Below are 19,966 nucleotides of genomic sequence, written 5' to 3'. Positions count from 1 at the left end.
ACTCTGTTACAATGTTTCCCTTCAGTCGGAGGGGAAATGGATGGGAGCCACACTTCCTGGTCACATCGTGCTATAACAGAGCACAGGAGGGCTGCCGAGTCAGAGAAATAGCTGAAACAGGGGAAGGAGTGGGAGAGGACGGGGGAGGAGGGGAAGGGGTGTGAGCTTGGCATACTGCCTCGCTGCTGCTGTACTCTCTCCCAAAGCGTAACCCCCTCCTCAGCAGCTAGAGAGGGGCTGGTCGTGCTGTCTGGGCCTCTAGACAAGGCAGGCTGTTTTAATCAGCTGCTTGGACGTCAGGAACAAAACAAACAGTGCGGGCAGCAGAGATTGGGGTTTGTGAGTCGTGGAGGAAATGAGAGCGTGGGTACGACACATCGGCAGACGAGAGGCGTCGTGACGTCAGCAGGCTGCGCCAGGATTAGAAACCTCTATAAAGGAATTGGGATTGCTGGCTAGTTCCCTCACACACACACAGAGAGCAGAGCATTTACACTGAGTGTATACTGACACACCACTGCCAACTGCCGCCCTTAGTACCCGTCGCCTTATCACATCTTTTCTTATATGTAGTACGTATGCTCTGTAAAGCCTTTATTAGTTATTTAAAGTGTAACCAATATCTTTAGCGCAAATGTACAGTTGGATAGAGTTGACACAATTCCTAAACAAAGTGATGAAATCTTCATTTTTTTTAACCTCTGAAACTTCTATTGAATAGCTGACGTAGTAACACTGTGGGACATCAGGCATGGCAAAATAGGTCCGGTGTAGTGTAGAAGAAGTATCTGTTTTGGTGAGATAACATTTCAGTTATCTCAGTACTGAAGGAACTTCTATTCTACAGCCTGCATACACATACAGTATATGCATTATTCATATTGTCATGTTCTGTCCTTTTATCAATTCATTAATATGTATTTAGATAGTCCTATACCATTTGTATGCTCATGGATTTCAGATTGTATTGACTGCTTTGCAGGCATAATAAAACTTGTACTATACACTGTGGTATAGCAGACATAGCCACATATTTTAGCCAGACATCCATTGGCAGGCACTCATTTTGTCTTCACTCAACATTATGTTTGGTCTTTAGGAAGCGTCATCAGTGTGTGGTACCATCAGACCATTGGTCAGGCCAGGCCAGGCAGACTACAGGCAAAAACAGGAGATGTCGGTTTCTTACGCTTGACAGCAGTTTTGGGGTTTGGGGTATGAGGGCTCCTTTCATCATGCTATGGTTGGGGACATAGGAGTACGTTTGGAAGGCCGAGGGATAATATCGCCATACACACATGTGAACCAAATGATGTAAGATACTATTATTATTATTATTATTTTTACTTTCATTATTTGAACATGTTACATTAAGAAATATATGTAGTATGTAGGTGATTTCCACGAGTAGGAACCATGATGATTTAGTGGGGCATGATTGCATAATTGTGCGAAGTCATGGTTCAATGGGAAGGGACTGGTTCAGATCCACATCTCTCTGGTCTACATGATGGGCTGAATGAGGAAATAATGTGAAACTTCAAGAAATTATCAAGGAAAATTAGTCATTTTGGGACCCAAAGAACACAAATATACACAATCTCCTCTTAAAGTATCAGAGTACTCCATTGAGTATGTTTTTTGGTCCGGGACTAGGATTAAGTCCGGGAAAGTCTGGGGAGAAACGTCCCTTAATCTTTTAGTTTGTGGTTAATAAAATATGTGTGTCCAATATCGTTTCCTAAAACCACCTTTTACAGTGGCTAACTTAATATTGTATAATACACTAGACGAACACCATCCTTCCCTGACACTAGTATTTTTAACAGCAACATAATCTTTCCATCACAGAGTGTCAAAGATTGCTGACTATTTTTCTACCCTCTTACAAAATACCATAAGTGTATGACCCCATTCTATTCTGTCCATTCAAAATGTGTAACTTTATACAGCATGACGTTCATGTGTAAGTCTTAACTGAATTAGTCAAACCAACCTGTTTACTTTTACGGTAAAACATGAAGAAACAAGGATCATTGAGAATGACAAGGCTTTATTCATACAATGTGAAGACATTGTGCTCTTTGTAGTGTGTTTAAAGTTGGAAAATAGCAGAATTATTTGTTACAACTTACATCCATACAGCAACACTGATTAAAAACCATTTCACTCACGGTTTTACCATAAAGAGTTTGCCTGTCGAGCTTATACAGTACACTACTACAGTGCTGTGGAGAATATTGCTCTATGGATCTGTCGGCGACCACATCTTTACAATGTAAGCATGCGTTCCTATAGAAACAGATGAAGAAGTAACAGTTTTATTTTCCTTTGAAAGTTTAATTGGAAGTTTTGGAACTCCGGATCCAGAAAACAGGCCTCAGTAAGTACAGCAATTGGACGTTTTGAAACGTTCCAGCAGCGTCTTCATTTTGGCCTCGTCCGCCAGTTAATAGGTCATTTTATTCTCAGCTTTCAACAGCACCATTAAGCATCACCAAAGATTTTTAGAACTAAACCAAGATAGACCACAGCTTATCATTTCCAATGGGAACAAATTAGTCATATTGGGCAGAAAAAGAAAGGTGGTGGACAGAGCCAAGCATGCACTAGCGATATCCTATTGTCGCGTTCTAGTGTACATCTGAATATTTCCATTAGGAATCGCCTACTCTGTGAAATGTGCATGTGCAATAACACAATTTACTTTTGCACTCCTTCTAAACAGTGCGATTTTTAAAAACTTTTGCAAAGGGTAAAGCCTACTGAGTAAAGCCTACTGAACTTAGTCCACTCTGTTCATAACAGATTCTAGTTATGGGAACAGAACACTGTATTGAGATCAAAATGTTTAATTGATGAGAAAATGTGCGAAATGTTATCCAAAATCCATTATCCCACTGCCCGCCAGTGGGCTTCCTCTCACTACCATATTTGGTATTGAGTGGAAACGCAAACCGGATGCTTCACATTTCTACATCTGTCTCATTGTTCTATCTGTGCCATCACCATCCCATCTTCACAACAATCAACGATTAAATCACTGAAGTTTTGTTTATTTAAATACAATGGAAATGGGAATGGGATATTGTGATTGACTGCCTATGTGGTTGTATGACAAGCTTGTGTGTAGGCCTATATGTTTCCAATCACTTTGGTTGTGTCCTTATGAAAAGTTCCTCTTTATTAGAGCACACAATATCTCTGTCGTGCAGCACTAGTGAGAAGGATTTTCCCAGATAGAGTTTGGCATAATGAGTTGTTGAAATTCATGCCAGCTGAATTATCTAGAGGATGATTTAAATCACGCTACAGAATGTTTTATTGATTTGCTCACTGAGGTAATGGACCATCATGCCCAGTAAGAAAGAGTACAGTCGGGGCACGTCCATCTCCATGGATTGATGATGAACTGGGTGAGGCTTTTTCTCAAAGAAATATGGCAAAAGTCTTAGCAGCCAAGTCAAAATTAGAAATTGATGAACAGAATTATAGAACATTATGTAATTATGCAGTTAAATTGAATCGAAAGACAAAAAAGTTATTTTACAACAATGCTTTTATTGATTGTAAAAATGATTCTAAAAAGGTATGGAACACAGTTAAGGGCTATCTCATCATGCCCATCTAGTGTGGAGGTTGACGGGAGAATAATAACAAAACCAGTCGGTATTGCCAATCATTTTGCAGATTTTTTTTTACAAAGAAAATTAATTTACTGAGCAACAATGTAAACATATATTCTTCCAAACAAGCTATTGTCCAATGGATTGAGAATCATATTATGAGCAACAAGACCTGCTCTTTTTGTCTGCAAATGGTGTCAGTGGAGGAGGTGTTAAACCTATTGAAGTCATTACCTGATGGTAAATCTACAGGTTATGGTCCTGTGGACAATTTTTTTGCTTCGCTGTGCTACTCCCCAGATTGCAGTTCCACTGAGATACATATTTAATTGGTCACTGGAAAAGGGGATGTTTGCAAATGTATGGAAGCATGCGAAACTGTGTCCTATTCCGAAAGACTGCAAAGAACCCATTACTCCTGCCAATAGTCGACTAATTAGTCTACTCCCTACACTCAGTAAGATATTGGAGGGTATTGTGAGTAGACAAATATGGGAGTACATGGAAAATAATGATCTGATTACAGCCAATAAGCATGCTTATCGCAAAAACGATTCCACTACCACTGCATTGGTTGACATGACTGACCAGTGGCTCAATGCTGTGGATAATGGCAAGTTTGTGGGTGTACTATTTTTAGATTTCAGTGCACCATTTGATTTAGTGGATCATGAAATAATTTTGACAAAATTAATGCATTATGGTTTTAAGGTGGTAGCATTGAATTGGGTACAGTAATATCTAACTGACAGGAAACAGTCCACCTATATCAATGGTTCATTTTCTTCCCCTCATGTGTTAAACTGTGGAATACCGCAGGGCAGCTGCCTTAGGCCACTTCTTTATTTAATATATACCTTCCCTATGCCTTAGCTGAAACTCAAGCTACTATATTTGCTACTATATTTGAAGATGATACTACAATTTATGCAGCAAGACAATCGGTTCAACAGGTACAGCAAGCTTTACAAGGAGATTTGGAGAATATCAGGGAGTCGGTTTGCTAAAACAAACTTGCTTTAAACACCAAGAAAACCGAAGTTATGTTTGTCTGTTCCACTAGGAAAAGGCCAAAACAGCATGGGATACAATTAAGTATGGGAGGAGTACAAATTGAAGAAGTGGCAGAAACTATTGGGAGTGCAGCTAGACAACTGCTTATCATGGTCATCTCAAATAACTAATCTATGTAAAAAAAACAGCATGCATAATCAGAAGGATGGTTAAATATTTAACCAAGAAAAATTATTCAGCAAATAACACAAGCATTAATTGAGAGTCAGGTGAACTACTGTTCTGTGGTCTGGGGAAATGAATCATCAAGTGAAAACATGCTTATTTTATTTCATAATATACATCATTAAAAACGGCCAAGTTCTATTCACAATGGTATTCAGTTGGTAAGACAGACATTCCGTAAATACTTTCCGTAAATTACGTAAATGATTGTCCACCATCTATGCATTATCCAGACAGAAAAGAGAAATAGGCAAAAGAACATTTCGATTTAGAGCAATAAAGAAATTGAATAAATTAACTGAGCAAACCAGAAACCTTTCAATATATACATTTAAACATAATTTTAAAACAATTTAAATATAATACATAGAAATGTTGTCGGACTATAGTAGATGAAGAATCAATATTTTTTAGATTGAGTATTTATTGGGTCATTATGCTAGTATATTATGTAAGTTTGTAATAGTGTGTTATATGTGAAAATGTGTTTGTATTATAAATTGTATTTTAATGTTAAAGGACTCTTGGAAGATTAGTCAAAAAGGGGACTAAAAGAGATCCAAATCAAAACAAAATGCCATAATTGTTGTTGTCACGGATCCCTTTGGAACTTTCATTACGCACACCTGTCCCCTATTCCCACTGATTAGTACTTGTGTAACTGTGCCCTTTGGTTTCCATTGGGCTGTCCATTGTTGTTCCCATGTCCATTGGTGGTGTGAGTACCTATGAGTTGGTGCAGCTGTTATGCTGTGTGCTTTATATATTGTGTATTACGGGTATCGTTTTTTGTCATCCAATGAGGTTTAACCTCACTCTTTTGTTAGTGTACTACCCAGTGTTTTTGTATACGTGTTTGTTTTGGGTGTATTAATAACCCCTATTGTGTATTCCTGCGCCTATCCATGACAAATCTTTTCAGTCTCCTGAAGTGGAAGAGGTGTTGTCGTGCCCTCTTCGCGGCTGACTTGGTGTGTTTGGACCATGATAGTTTGTTGGTGATGTGGACACCAAGGAATTTGAAGCTCTCGACCTGCTCCAGTATAGCCCCGTCAATGAGAATGCTGGCTTGCTCAGCCCCCCTTTTCATGTAGTCTATGATCATCTACTTTGTCTTGATAACATTGAGGGTGAGGTTGTTGTCCTGGCACCACACTGCCAGGTCTCTGACCTCCTCCCTATGTCTCATCGTTGTCGGTGATCAGGCCTTCTACCGTTGTGTTGTCGACAAACTTAATGATGGTGTTGGAGTTGTACTTGACTATGCAGTTATAGGTGAACAGGGATTACAGGAGGGGACTAAGTACGCACCACTGAGAGGCCCCCGTGTGAAGGAGCACCGTGGCAGATGTGTTTAGTGCCTACTCTTACCACCTGGGGGCTGCCGGTCAGGAAGTCCAGGATCCAGTTGCAGAGGGAGGTGTTTAGTCCCAGTGTTCTTAGTTTAGTGATGAGCTTTGAGGGTACTATGGTGTTGAACGCTGAGCTGTAGTCAATGAACAACACTCTCACATAGGTGTTCCTTTTGTACAGATGGTAAAGGGCAGTGTATAGTGCAATAGAGATTGTCTCATCTGTGGATCTGTTGTGGCAGAATGCGATTTGGAGTTTGTCTAGGGTTTGCGGGATGATGGTGTTGATGTGCGCCATGATCAGCCGTTCAAAGTACTTCATGGCTACAGACGTGAGTGCTACGGGTTGGTAGTCATTTAGGCAGGTTACCTTGGTGTTCTTGGGCACAGGGACTATGGTGGTTTGCTTCATACATATAGATATTACAGAGTCGGTCAGGGACAGGTTGAAAATGTTAGTGAAGACACTTGCAAGTTGGTCAACACATGCTCTGAGTACACGTCCTGGTAACCTGCCCTGCGGCCTTGTGAATGTTGACCTGTTTAATGGTCTTACTCTCATCGGCTACGGAGAGCGTGTAACACAATGACATACGGCAATTAATGCAGAAGTGGGGAACAGAGCTGGGGAAGAGAACGATATAGGGGAGGTAATAACACAGGTGATTGAGTCCAATGAATCGGTGATGCGCATGACGAGGGAAGCCGGTGTGCGTAATGATGGTGGCAGGAGTGCGTAATGCTGGACAAAGGAGAGGTCAGGGTGAAGGTCCAAGTCCGCAGCCATGGCGGTGATGTTGATGGGGTGGCAAGTTTGGCCAGCAGTCATTTATCAGCAGAAGGAGGAGTGGGTTTCTGAGGGCAGGACATGCATGTGTGGGCACCACTACAAAGTGTGCATATGTGTAGGAGCTTGCATGAGGAGACGCTGCAGCCGTAGTTCTTGAACGTGTTGCAGATCATGAGACCTCTAGAGTAGATCACAGAATAACCACGGCGGTCCGTCCTTCCAGAGGAGGCGGGGAAGACAGAATGTCTAGAAGGAGGAAGAGGGTAGGGCGGAACAGTGAGCCGAGGCATGGCAGAGGAAGCTTCAGGGGTTGCTGAGGGTGGGGCAGACAGGGTGCAGGCGGTTGCAGGGTGGGATGTGCAGCCACAGAGGTCGCAGGCGAGGGACACTTTGCCGGCGAATCTCCACGTCGAGGGCACCCCAGTATGTCATGATGTTCCACTGCAGGACCCTGGAGGGAGTGGGGCTGGGTTGCTCCAGTGAAGACTGGAACAACGAGACAGTTGGTTCACTGAACTGTCACAGAGTCACAGCTTGGAGGGTAGAGGGCCCATAACTGGCTGAGTAGGTTAAAGATGTGCGAGGTACTTGCTGGCATATAGAGAGGGTGAGTTGGAGCAGCAGTCACGGGGCCATCGGAGCTGGGGGGGAAGGGGGCCGGTGGCTGTGAAGATGGAGCAGGCAAGGTAGCCAGAAGGCCAGAGCGGGCAACTGGAAAACTAGTTGTGACACTGGCGGAGACAAGGTGTGAAAGGTGGAGGGTAAAGGAAGCAGTATGTTGAGAGAGAGAGAGAGAGAGAGAGAGAGAAAGAGAGAGAGAGAGAGAGAGAGAGAGAGAGAGACGGTTGCTGGCAGAGAGTGTGGGTGAGCCACTGCTGAGGCAGCGGTCCCAGGGTCATCAAGGCCAGAGAGAAAAGTTGGAGCAAGAGCCGTGGTGATTAAGAAGAGAGAACAGGTTTGGAGGCTGATTAGCAGTTAGTAGCAGCTGGAGGTTGTTTGAGGAGTTATGTTCAAGGCAACTGGTTAAATGTTGCAAACAGTAGTGGAGGCTAATTCGTAATGGTTAGTGTAAGTGTTACGTTCAATTCTGGTCCTTTCTCCTGAATTATTGTTAATCCTTGACACCAGGCATGTCAAACTCTTTCCATGGAGGGCCTAGTGCCTGCTGGTTTTTGTTTTTGCCTTGCAATGAAAACCTAGACAACCAGGTGAGGGGAGTTCCTTACTAATCAGTGACCTTAATTCACCTTAAAACATGCAGACACTCTGCCCTCCGTGGAACGAGTTTGACACATGCGTAACACCATTATTGAAGCGTTCATTCTTACATGAACTTGGAATTCAGAGAATCTAGGATCATTGCCTCCCAGTTGTCATCAGTGTGTCAGTTTGTCTAAATCTATTGGGCTGGGTTCCCATTGGCAAAATCAATGGCACATATTGCGGTTAACCTCAATCAAACAACACATAATTTCCAACGGATCAAGATGTCTGGAATGTGTCACTGTAAGAACAATGCATGATAGTCTGAAATTCAGTGATTCTGTGGTTCTGGAATGGGACGTTTTATTGAAATCATGCTGATTCTAATTGTAGAGGGGGGCGCAATAACTCAAACCAGAAAGGCAACCAAATTATCAGTTAACAAGACTCTCTCTCTCTCTCTCTCTCTCTCTCTCTCTTATTCTCCTTCACCTCCTCCAAGAAAACATCATAACTATGCATAACTAACATCATCCCTCATCATATCACTTACAGTACATAGTATATACAGTGCCTTCAGAAAGGAGTCTGACCCCTGACCCCCTCTGCACAAAATACCCCATAATGACAAAGCTAAAACAGGTTTATTAAAAATAAAAAACAGAAATACCTTATTTACATAAGTATTCAGACCCTTTTGTTATGAGACTCGAAATGGAGCTCAGGTGCATCCTGTTTCCATTGATCATCCTTGAGATGTATCAACAGCTTGATTGGAGTCCACCTGTGGGAAATTCAATGGATTGGACATGATTTGGAAAGGTACACATCTGTCTATATAAGGTCCCACAGTTGACAGGGCATGTCAGAGCAAAAACCAAGCAATAAGATCAAAGGAATTGTCCGTAGAGCTCTGAGACAGAATTGTTTCGAGGCACAGATCTAGTGAAGGGTACGAAAACATTTCTGCAGCATTGAAGGTCCCCGAGAACACAGTGGCCTCCATCATTCTTAAATGGACTAAGTTTGGAACCACCAAGACTCTTCCTAGAGCTGGCCGCCCGGCCAAACTGAGCAATCGGGGGAGAAGGGCCTTGGTCAGGGAGGTGACCAAGAACCCAATCGTGACTCTGACAGAGCTCTAGAGTTCCTCTGTGGAGATGGGAAAACCTTTCAGAAGGACAACCATCTCTGCAACACTCCACCAATCAGGCCTTTATGATAGAGTGGCCAGAAAAAAGCCACACCTCAGTAAAAGGCACATGACAACCTGCTTGGAGTTTGCCAAAAGGCACCTAAAGACTCTCAGACCATGATAAACAAAATTCTCTGGTCTGATGAAACCAAGATTGAACTCTTTTGGCCTGAATGCCAACCATCACTGCAGGTGGAAACCTGGCACCATCCCTACAGTGAAGCATGGTGGTGGCGGCATCATTCTGTTGGGATGTTTTTCAGCGGCAGGGACTGGGAGACTAGTCAGGATCGAGGGAAAGATGAACGGAGCGAAGTACAGAGAGATCCTTGATGGAAACCTGCTCAAAGCCACTCAGGACAGACTGGGGAGAAGGTTCACCTTCCAACAGGACAACAACCATAAGCACACAGCCAAGACAAGGCAGGAGTGGCTTCAGGACAAGTCTCTGAATGTCCTTGAGTGGCCTAGCCAGTGCCCGGACTTGAACCTGATCAAACATCTCTGTAGAGACCTGAAAATAGCAGTGCAGCAACGCTTCCCATCTAACCTGACAGCGCCTGAGAGGATCTACAGAGTAGAATGGGAGAAACTCCCCAAATACAGGTGTGCCAAGCTTGAGCGTCATACCCAAGAGACTCGAGACAGTAATTGCTACCAAAGGTGCTTCAACAAAGTACTGAATAAAGGGTCTGAATATTTACATGGATGTCATATTTCAGTTTTAATTTTAAATGTATAAATTAGCAAACATTTCTAAAATCTTGTTTTTGCTTTGTCATTATGGGGTATTGTGTGTAGATTGATGAGGGGAAAAAACAATTTAATACATTTTAGAATACGGGTGTAACCTAACAAAATGTGGAAAAAGTCCAGTGGTGTAAAGTACTGAAGTAAAAGTACTTTAAAGTACTACGCTTGTAGCTTTTTTGAGTATCTGTACTTTACTATTTATATTTTGGACAAGTTTTAAAAACAATGTACTTTTTACTCCATACATTTTCCCTGACAACTTAAAGTACTCGTTACATTGTTAATGCTTAGTAGGACAGGAAAATGGTTCAATTCATGCACTTATGAAGAGAACATCCCTACTGCCTCTGATCTGGCGGACTCACTAAACACACATGCTTTGTTTGTAAATTATGTCTGAGTGTTGGAGTATGCCCCTGGCTAAAAAAGAAGAAAATGGTGAAGTATGGTTTGCTTTATGTAAGTAATTTGAAATGATTTATACTTTTACTTTTGATACGTATATTTTAGCGTTTACATTTGATACTAAAGTATATTTATAACCAAATCCATTTAGACTTTTACTCAAGTAGTATTTTACTGGGTGACTTTCTCTTTTACTTGAGTCATTTTCTATTAAGGTATCTTTACTTTTACTCAATCATGACAATTGGGTACTTTTTCCACCACTGAAAAAGTCAAGGGGTCTTATTACTTTCCGAAGGCACTTTGTACACTAAAGTTAGAAGTATCCAGAACACAACACCGGATTAGTTGACTGAGCTCAAAAAAACGGGATTTACCTGGGGTAGTTGGGGTTGTTGGGACTTCCCTGGAGAATAGTGTGGCTGTCAGCAATGTGAAGCTAGAAACCCACAAGGGTGTTTTGACACAGGGGTGTTAGAAATGACAGTGAAAAGACAGGACAAAAAACATGAGCGCATGGAAGCATGCACATGAGCGCACATAGTCAAATATCATGGGCTGTTCAACATAAACATTGATTTAATGTGTGTAGAAAAATACAAGCCATTAAAATAAAAACAAATTAGTAGGTTAACGTGGATTTCTATCTTTATTAAACACATATGTCTCCGAGCCATTCCCACAATTATGGGAGAATCTGCACAAATAAGCAAAATGCGATTGGTTTATGGAGGTTTAGAAACTTTTTCCACATTTTGTGTTACAGCTTGAATTTAAAATGGAGATGTTTTGTCACAGGCCTACTACACGCAATACCCTATCATGTTGAAGTGGATTTTTTAAAACAAATTAATAAAAAATTAAAGGCTAAAATATCTTGAGTCAATAAGTATTCAACCCCTGTGTTATGGCAAGCCTAAATAAGTGCAGGAGTAAACATTTGCAAACACAAGTCACATAATAAGTTGAATGGATTGTGTGCAATAGTGTGTAACATGATTTTTGAATGACTACCTCATCTCTGTACCCCAGACATATAATTATCTGTAAGGTCCCTCAGTCGAGCAGTGAATTTCAAACACAGATTCAACTACAAAGACCAGGGAGGTTTTCCAACACCTTGCAAAGGGCACCTATTGGTAGATGACAAAAAAAGCAGATATTGAATATCCCTTTGAGCATGGTGAAGTTATTACACTTTGGATGGTGTATCAATACACAGTCACTACAAAGATACAGGCATCCTTCCTAACTCAGCTTCCGGAGAGGAAGGAAACTTCTCAGGAATTTCACCATGAGGCCAATGGAGTTATGGGTGACAGGAGAAAACTGAATGGATCAACAACATTGTAGAAACTCCACAATACTAACCTAATTGACACAATGTCACGGTTGTTGGGATAGACAGACCAAGGAGCGGCGTGATTCGAGTTCCACATCTTTTATTAGTGAAACTTAAACAAAACAATAAACAAACAACGCCAGTGACGTACCAGCGCGCACATCAGCACTCAACAAAACAATATCCTGCAACCCAGGTGGGCGCAATGGAGAACTTAAGTATGATCCCCAATGAGAGACAACGAACATCAGCTGCCTCTAATTGGGAACCATACCAAGAGCACCAACATAGAAATGAAAAAACTAGAACATCCCCCAGTCATGCCCTGACCTACAACACCATAGAGGTCAGGGCGTGACACACAATGAAAAGAAGGAAGCCTGCACAAAATAAAAAATATTCCTAAACATGCATCCTGTTTGCAACAAGGCACTAAAGTAATACTGCAATAAAGGAGGCAAAGAAATGAACTTTTTGTCCTGAATACAAAGTGTTATGTTTGGGGAAAATCCAATACAACATATTACTGAGTACCACTCTCCATATTTTCAAGCATAGTGGTGGCTGGATCATATAATGTGTATGCTTGTAATCGTTAAGGACTGGGGAGTTTTTTAGGATAAAAATACATGGAATAGAGCTAAACACAGGCAAAATCCTAGAGGGAACCCCGGTTCAGTGTGCTTTCCACCAGACATTGGGAGATTATTTAACTTTTCAGCAGGACAATAACCTAAAACCCAAGGCCAAATCAACACTGGAGTTGCTTACCAAGAAGACAGTGAATGTTCCTGATTGGCCGAGTTACAGTTTTGACTTAAATCGGCTTTAGAATCTATGGCAAGACCTGCAAATGCCTGAGTTACTGTTTTGATTGAAACCTACTTGAAAATCTATGGCAAGACCTGAAAATGGTTGTCAAGCAATGATCAACAACCGATTTGACAGAGCTTGAACAATTGTGAAAATAAAATTAGTCAAATGTTGCGCAATCCAGGTGTGGAAAGCTTAGAGACTTACCCCAGAAAGACTCACAGCAATAATTGCTGCCAAAGATGTGTCTACAAAGTCTTGACTCAAGAGTGTGAATACTTATGTAAATTAGATATTTCTATATTTCATTTTCAATACATCTGCTAATGTTAAAAAAACAACAACATGTTTTCACTTGTCATTATGGGGTATTGTGTGTATAGCTAATCTATTTTGAATTCAGGCTGTAACACAACAAAATGTGGAATAAGTCAAGGGATATGAATACTTTCTGAAGGCACTGTAGAGGAAGAGGTTTATTGTTAGCAACACTGTAACACTGCATTGTTGGTTGATGTTGTCATGTGCGCATTATTCATTTGGATCGTCAGGGAAGAGTGGGTGACTTACAGAAACACAAATAGAAAGGCAAATGGACGTGCAAAGAGCCAAAATTGTGAGATCAAGAAAAACAACAAGTTACTGAATGTGGGTTTACCTTTCCTGATGTGAGAAAACTATCCCCATTACATTCCATGGGCTAGTGATCAAACACACTTAGGTCACTGTTTTTTCATCTGAGAAACCTCTATTGTATGGGATAGACTCAAAACACAGGTCTGTAGAGAAAGCTACAGAGCGTTGGGACGGTAACCGTAAAGGTTGCTGGATCGAATGTAACGGTCGATGTATGAAGGAGAAGGTGAGGACCAAGGTATAGCGTGGTATGTGTCCATATTTATTAGAATGAACACGGAAATAGCAAAAATAACAAAGAGAAACGACCGAAAACAGTTCTGGCTGGTGCAGACACACAACAGAAAACAGAAAATAATCACCCACAAAACACAATAGAAAGCAGGTTCCCTAAATATGGTTCTCAATCAGGGACAGCGATTGACAGCTGCCTCTGATTGAGAACCATACCAGGCCAAACACAGAAATAGCAAATAATAGAAAAACGAACATAGGCAACCCACCCAACTCATGCCTCACACCCTGACCATACTAAAACAAAGACATAATAAAATACCTAAGGTCAGAACGTGACAGTACCCCTCCCAAAGGTGCAGACTCCGGCCGCAAAACCTAAACCTATAAGGGAGGGTCTGGGTGGGTGTCTGTCCGCGGTGGCGGCTCTGGCGCGGGACGTGGACCCCACTCCACCATAGTCCTTCGCCGCCTCTTTACCCGCCTCCGTGGCCTATTTAACGCGGTGACCCTCGCCGCCGACTTCGGACTGGGGACCCAAGCCACGGGTCCCGAATGGACGGGAGATTCCGGCAGCACCGGACGGACGGGAGATTCCGGCACCACCGGACAGGCGGGAGACTCCGGCAGCTCCGGAGTGAAGGGCGATTCTGGCAGCTCCTGGCTGACTGGCGGCTCTGGCAGCTCCTGGCTGACTGCCGGCTCTGGCAGCTCTTGACTGACGGGCGGCTCTGGCAGCTCCTGACTGACGGGCAACTCTGGCAGCTCGGGACAAACCGGCGACTCTGGCAGCTCGGGACAGACCGGCAGACTCTGGCAGCTCGGGACAGACCGGCAGACTCTGGCAGCTCGAGACAGACCGGCAGACTCTGGCAGCTCGGGAGAGACCGGCAGACTCTGGCAGCTCGGGACAGACTGGAGACTCTGGCAGCTCGGGACAGACGGGAGACTCTGGCAGCTCGGGACAGATGGGAGACTGGCAGCTTGGGACAGACGGGAGACTCTGGCAGCTCGGGACAGACGGGAGACTCTGGCAGTTCGGGACAGACGGGAGACTCTGGCAGCTCCTGGCTGACTGGCGGCTCTGGCATCTCCTGGCTGACTAGCGGCTCTGGCAGCTCAGGACAGACAGGCAGCTCTGGCAGCTCCCGACTGACGGGCGGCTCTGGCAGCTCCCGACTGGCGGGCGCATCTGGCAGCTCGGGACAGACCGGCAGACTCTGGCAGCTAGGGACAGACTGGCAGACTCTGGCAGCTCGGGACAGACGGGAGACTGGCAGCTCGGGACAGACGGGGGACTCTGGCAGCCCGGGACAGACGGGAGACTCTGGCAGCTCCTGGCTGACTGGCGGCTCTGGCATCTCCTGGCTGACTAGCAGCTCTGGCAGCTCCCGACTGACGGGCGGCTCTGGCAGCTCCCGACTGACGGGCGAATCTGGCAGCTCGGGACAGACCGGCAACTCTGGCAGCTCGGGACAGACCGGCAGACTCTGGAAGCTCGGGACAGACCGGCAGACTCTGGCAGCTCGGGACAGACCGGCAGACTCTGGCAGCTCGGGACAGACCGGCAGACTCTGGCAGCTAGGGACAGACCGCAGACTCTGGCAGCTAGGGACAGACCGGCAGACTCTGGCAGCTAGGGACAGACCGGCAGACTCTGGCAGCTAGGGATAGACCAGCAGACTCTGGCAGCTAGGGACAGACCGGCAGACTCTGGCAGCTAGGGACAGACCGGCAGACTCTGGCAGCTCGGGACAGACCGGCAGACTCTGGCAGCTAGGGACAGACCGGCAGACTCTGGCAGCTAGGGACAGACCGGCAGACTCTGGCAGCTAGGGATAGACCGGCAGACTCTGGCAGCTAGGGACAGACCGGCAGACTCTGGCAGCTAGGGACAGACCGGCAGACTCTGGCAGCTCGGGACAGACCGGCAGACTCTGGCAGCTCCCGACAGACCGGCAGACTCTGGCAGCTCGGGACAGACGGAGACTCTGGCAGCTCGGGACAGACGGGAGACTCTGGCAGCTCGGGACAGACAGGAGACTGGGAGCTCGGGACAGACGGGAGACTCTGGCAGCTCGGGACAAACGGGAGACTCTGGCAGCTCGGGACAGACGGGAGACTCTGGCAGCTCCTGGCTGACTGGCGGCTCTGGCATCTCCTGGCTGACTAGCAGCTCTGGCAGCTCAGGACAGACGGGCAGCTCTGACAGCTCCCAACTGACGGGCGGCTCTGGCAGCTCCCGACTGACGGGCGAATCTGGCAGCTCGGGACAGACCGGCAGACTCTGGCAGCTAGGGACAGCCCGGCAACTCTGGCAGCTCGGGACAGACCGGCAGACTCGGGTAGCTCGGGACAGACCGGCAGACTCTGGCAGCTCAGGACAGACCGGCAGACTCTGGCAGCTAGGGACAGACCGGCAGACTCTGGCAGCTAGGGACAGACCGGCAGACTCTGGCAGCTCGGGACAGACGGGAGACTCTGGCAGCTCGCGACAGACGGGAGACTCTGGCAGCTCGGGACAGACGGGAGACTGGCAGCTCGAGACAGACGGGAGACTCTGGCAGCTCGGGACAGACGGGACACTCTGGCAGCTCCTGGCTGACTGGTGGGAGACTCTGGCAGCTCCTGGCTGACTGGCGGCTCTGGCATCTCCTGGCTGACTAGCGGCTCTGGCAGCTCAGGACAGACGGGCAGCTCTGGCAGCTCCCGACTGATGGGCGGCTCTGGCAGCTCCCGACTGACGGGCGAATCTGGCAGCTCGGGACAGCCCGGCAACTCTGGCAGCTCGGGACAGACCTGCAGACTCTGGCAGCTCGGGACAGACCGGCAGACTCTGGCAGCTCGGGACAGACCGGCAGACTCTGGCAGCTAGGGACAGACCGGCAGACTCTGGCAGCTAGGGACAGACCGGCAGACTCTGGCAGCTAGGGACAGACCGGCAGACTCTGGCAGCTCGGGACAGACGGTGACTCTGGCAGCTCGGGACAGACGGGAGACTCTGGCTGCTCGGGACAAACGGGAGACTCTGGCAGCTCGGGACAGACGGGAGACTCTGGCAGCTCCTGGCTGACTGGCGGCTCTGGCATCTCCTGGCTGACTAGCGGCTCTGGCAGCTCAGGACAGATGGGCAGCTCTGGCAGCTCCCGACTGACGGGCGGCTCTGGCAGCTCGGGACAGACGGGAGACTCTGACAGCGCTGGGCAGGAGGAAGACTCTGGCAGCTCAGGACAGACGGGAGCACCTGTAGGAAGGAGACGTAGAGACAGCCTGGTGCGGGGGGCTGCCACCGGACGGCTGGTGCGTGGAGGCGGCACCGGATAGACCGGACCGTGGAGGCGCACTGCAGAGCACCGAGCCTGCCCAACCCTACCTGGATGAATGGTCCCCGTAGCCAAGGCAGTGCGGCGAGGTGGAATAGCCAGCACTGGGCTGTGCTAGCGAACCGGGGACACCATGCGCCTCACGGCATAACACGGTGCCTGCCCGGTCCCTCTCTCTCCACGGTAAGCACGGGGAGTTGGCGCAGGTCTCCTACCTGACTTCGCCACATTCCCCGAGTGCCACCCCCCAATACATTTTTTGGGCTGCTTCGCAGGCTTCCAGCCATGCTGCCGTGCTGCCTCCTCATACCGCCGCCTTTCAGCTTTCGCTGCCTCCAGCACTGCCTTGGGGCGGCGATATTCCCCAGCCTGTGCCCAGGGTCCTTTGCCGTTCAGGATCTCCTCCCATGTCCAGGAGTCCTTAGATCGCTGCTGCTGCTGCCCGTTACCACGCTGCCTGGTCCTTTGGTGGTGGGTGATTCTGTAACGGTCGTCGTATGAAGGAGAAGGTGAGGACCAAGGTACAGCGTGGTATGTGTCCATATTTATTAGAATGAACACGGAAATAACAAAAATAACAAAGAGAAACGACCGAAAACAGTTCTGTCTGGTGCAGACACACAACAAAAAACAGAAAACAATCACCCACGAAACACAATAGAAAGCAGGTTCCCTAAATATGGTTCTCAATCAGGGACAACGATTGACAGCTGCCTCTGATTGAGAACCATACCAGGCCAAACACAAAAATAGCAAATCAAAGAAAAACGGACAACCCACCCAACTCACGCCCTGACCATACTAAAACAAAAACATAATAAAAGAACTAAGGTCAGAACGTGACATTGAATCCCTGAGCTGACAAGGTAGAAATCTGTTGTTCTGCCCCTGAACAAGGCAGTTAACCCACTGTTCCCCGGTAGGCTGTCATTGTAAATAAGAATGTTCTCAACTGACTTGCCTAGTTAAATAAAGGTTCAATTAAAAATAAGAAGAGGAAAAGCTTTTAAATGACATTAGGTATCCCTCCCTTTATGACTGCTGTCCAAAGCAGATGAAGAGAAATCCTAACCTCTACTCTAGTCTATGGGCCGTTTTCCATGAAGACTGCAGTTCAGAGTCACATTCCTCAGCAACATGCCATGTTGTTTTGACAGTCGACAATTCTCAATAATATACAGTAGCATGCATTTCTATGGGGCATATGAAAACCAAAATGTGTAGAGTAGGCCTATGTGTCATATATTCAAATTTGGTGCTATAGAACAGCAAATGGAGATGTTGTGGCATACACAGGCCTACTTTTTCAAGTGTGGAGACAGACATTTTCTATTAGTTCTGACAGTGAATCATACAACAGGTGTGTTTCTATGTGCTTGACCTACTTGCCACTGAACTGCCTGGCTCCTGGGTTTATAGACCTGCAGTCAGAATGAACTCACTGGCTACAGGTTTTAGTCTGCATGGTCTTTAACTTCTTACACTACCTACCTCTATACCAGCCATACGCTCACACACACACACACACACACACACACACACACACACACACACACACACACACACACACACACACACACACACACACACACACACACACACACACACACACACACACGTACTCACACACAAACTCAAACACACACCCAAATACACTCACACACACACTCATGGTAGACGTGATATACACACCGCTATTACCAGGGAAACTATGATGAGATGTGGTGAGGTGAGATCTCTAGTCTACACCAGGGAACTTCACAGACCGTCAGGCGTCATTGTACCATCCCTAACCTCCCTCATCCAACCCACTGTTTGACTGAGGAAAGCACACACAGCTTCAGTTTGTCTTTGAGACAAACAAATAATGTCACTCAGTTTGTGTGGAGACACAAGAAACCGTACTATTTAAATAACACCAAAACAATGAAGGACTTCATTTGAGCTGCTACTTTATTTGTATTTTCTAGTTAAATAAGTCAGGGGCTCTTCCTGTGTGGTTCTGTGACTATGACGGAAAACAGTGGAGCACTGTGTGTGCTGTGTGTGTGTGTGTGAGTGTGTGTGCGTGCATGTGTGCCTAAGTGGGTGTGTGCGTGCGTGTGTGTGTGTGTGTGTGCGCTGTGCCCTAGAAGTACAGGGTTTACTGTACAAAGAAGTACAGGGTTTGCTGTGTCACCTTACTCAATGCGGTGGGAAACACTGTAGGGGAGAAGCACAGAAGGCTATTTTTGGGACAACCAATCACATGTCCTTAGTTCCCATAGCAGGATAGTGTTCAGGATAATGTTCTTCGAGGCTAGTGTGCTTGGAGCGATTGGACACGGAGTCATCCACAGATCGTCTTTCAGAAAGACTTGAAATGTTCATGTTTTTGGGTCACATTTCTAAAAGGTGGTTTGAAAGTTAAATGAAAACATTGTATGTAAAATGGCACAGAGCAATGTCAGATCACTTATCATCTGTGGCATCTCTACTGTTCTGGATGAAAATACAAGTAAATAGTAACTCAACTGTTTTATAATGATGCAACCAAGTGCTCTGTTCAGTTTCTCAGCTCCGATATGCATGTTTTCCCAGCACACAGCAGACTTTAAGTGCATTTTCCCACAGAGAATTCGGATTGTGTAATTGGTTGTCAAACCTGTTACATTTTTCTTTCTGCACTATTTTAATTCCTCATCACAGCGTCGCAGCAGAGAGCAGGCCCCTCCCACCAATGATTCATCCAATGTGTGCGTAAGCAGAGTTCTGTACCATACCAACCCGGCCAGGGTTCGCACAACTTTAATGACTGACATGTTAAAAAAGGGCACAACAAATGTTGCACAGCGATGCTTAGCTTATACAGGGCATGTAGGTTTATCTCCAAAGACTTGTTTCTAGGGTGCGTTTGAAGTGAGAAGTAAGCAGTGGCGAACCTGGCTTGGCTGTAAAGTGTGGGAGCTGCAGAGATGGGGAGAGAGAGGGGAGAAAGGGAGAGGGGGACATGAGAGAGGGAGCGGTGGAGAGAGGAAGAGTGGAAGAGGGAGAGAGGGGGAGTGGGAGAGAGGAG

This window comes from Oncorhynchus mykiss, chromosome 5, assembly GCF_013265735.2.
Source record: "Oncorhynchus mykiss isolate Arlee chromosome 5, USDA_OmykA_1.1, whole genome shotgun sequence".
In the NCBI taxonomy this organism is placed as follows: domain Eukaryota; kingdom Metazoa; phylum Chordata; class Actinopteri; order Salmoniformes; family Salmonidae; genus Oncorhynchus; species Oncorhynchus mykiss.
The sequence above is the reverse complement of the archived record's forward strand: the minus strand, read 5'-3'. Positions refer to the sequence as shown.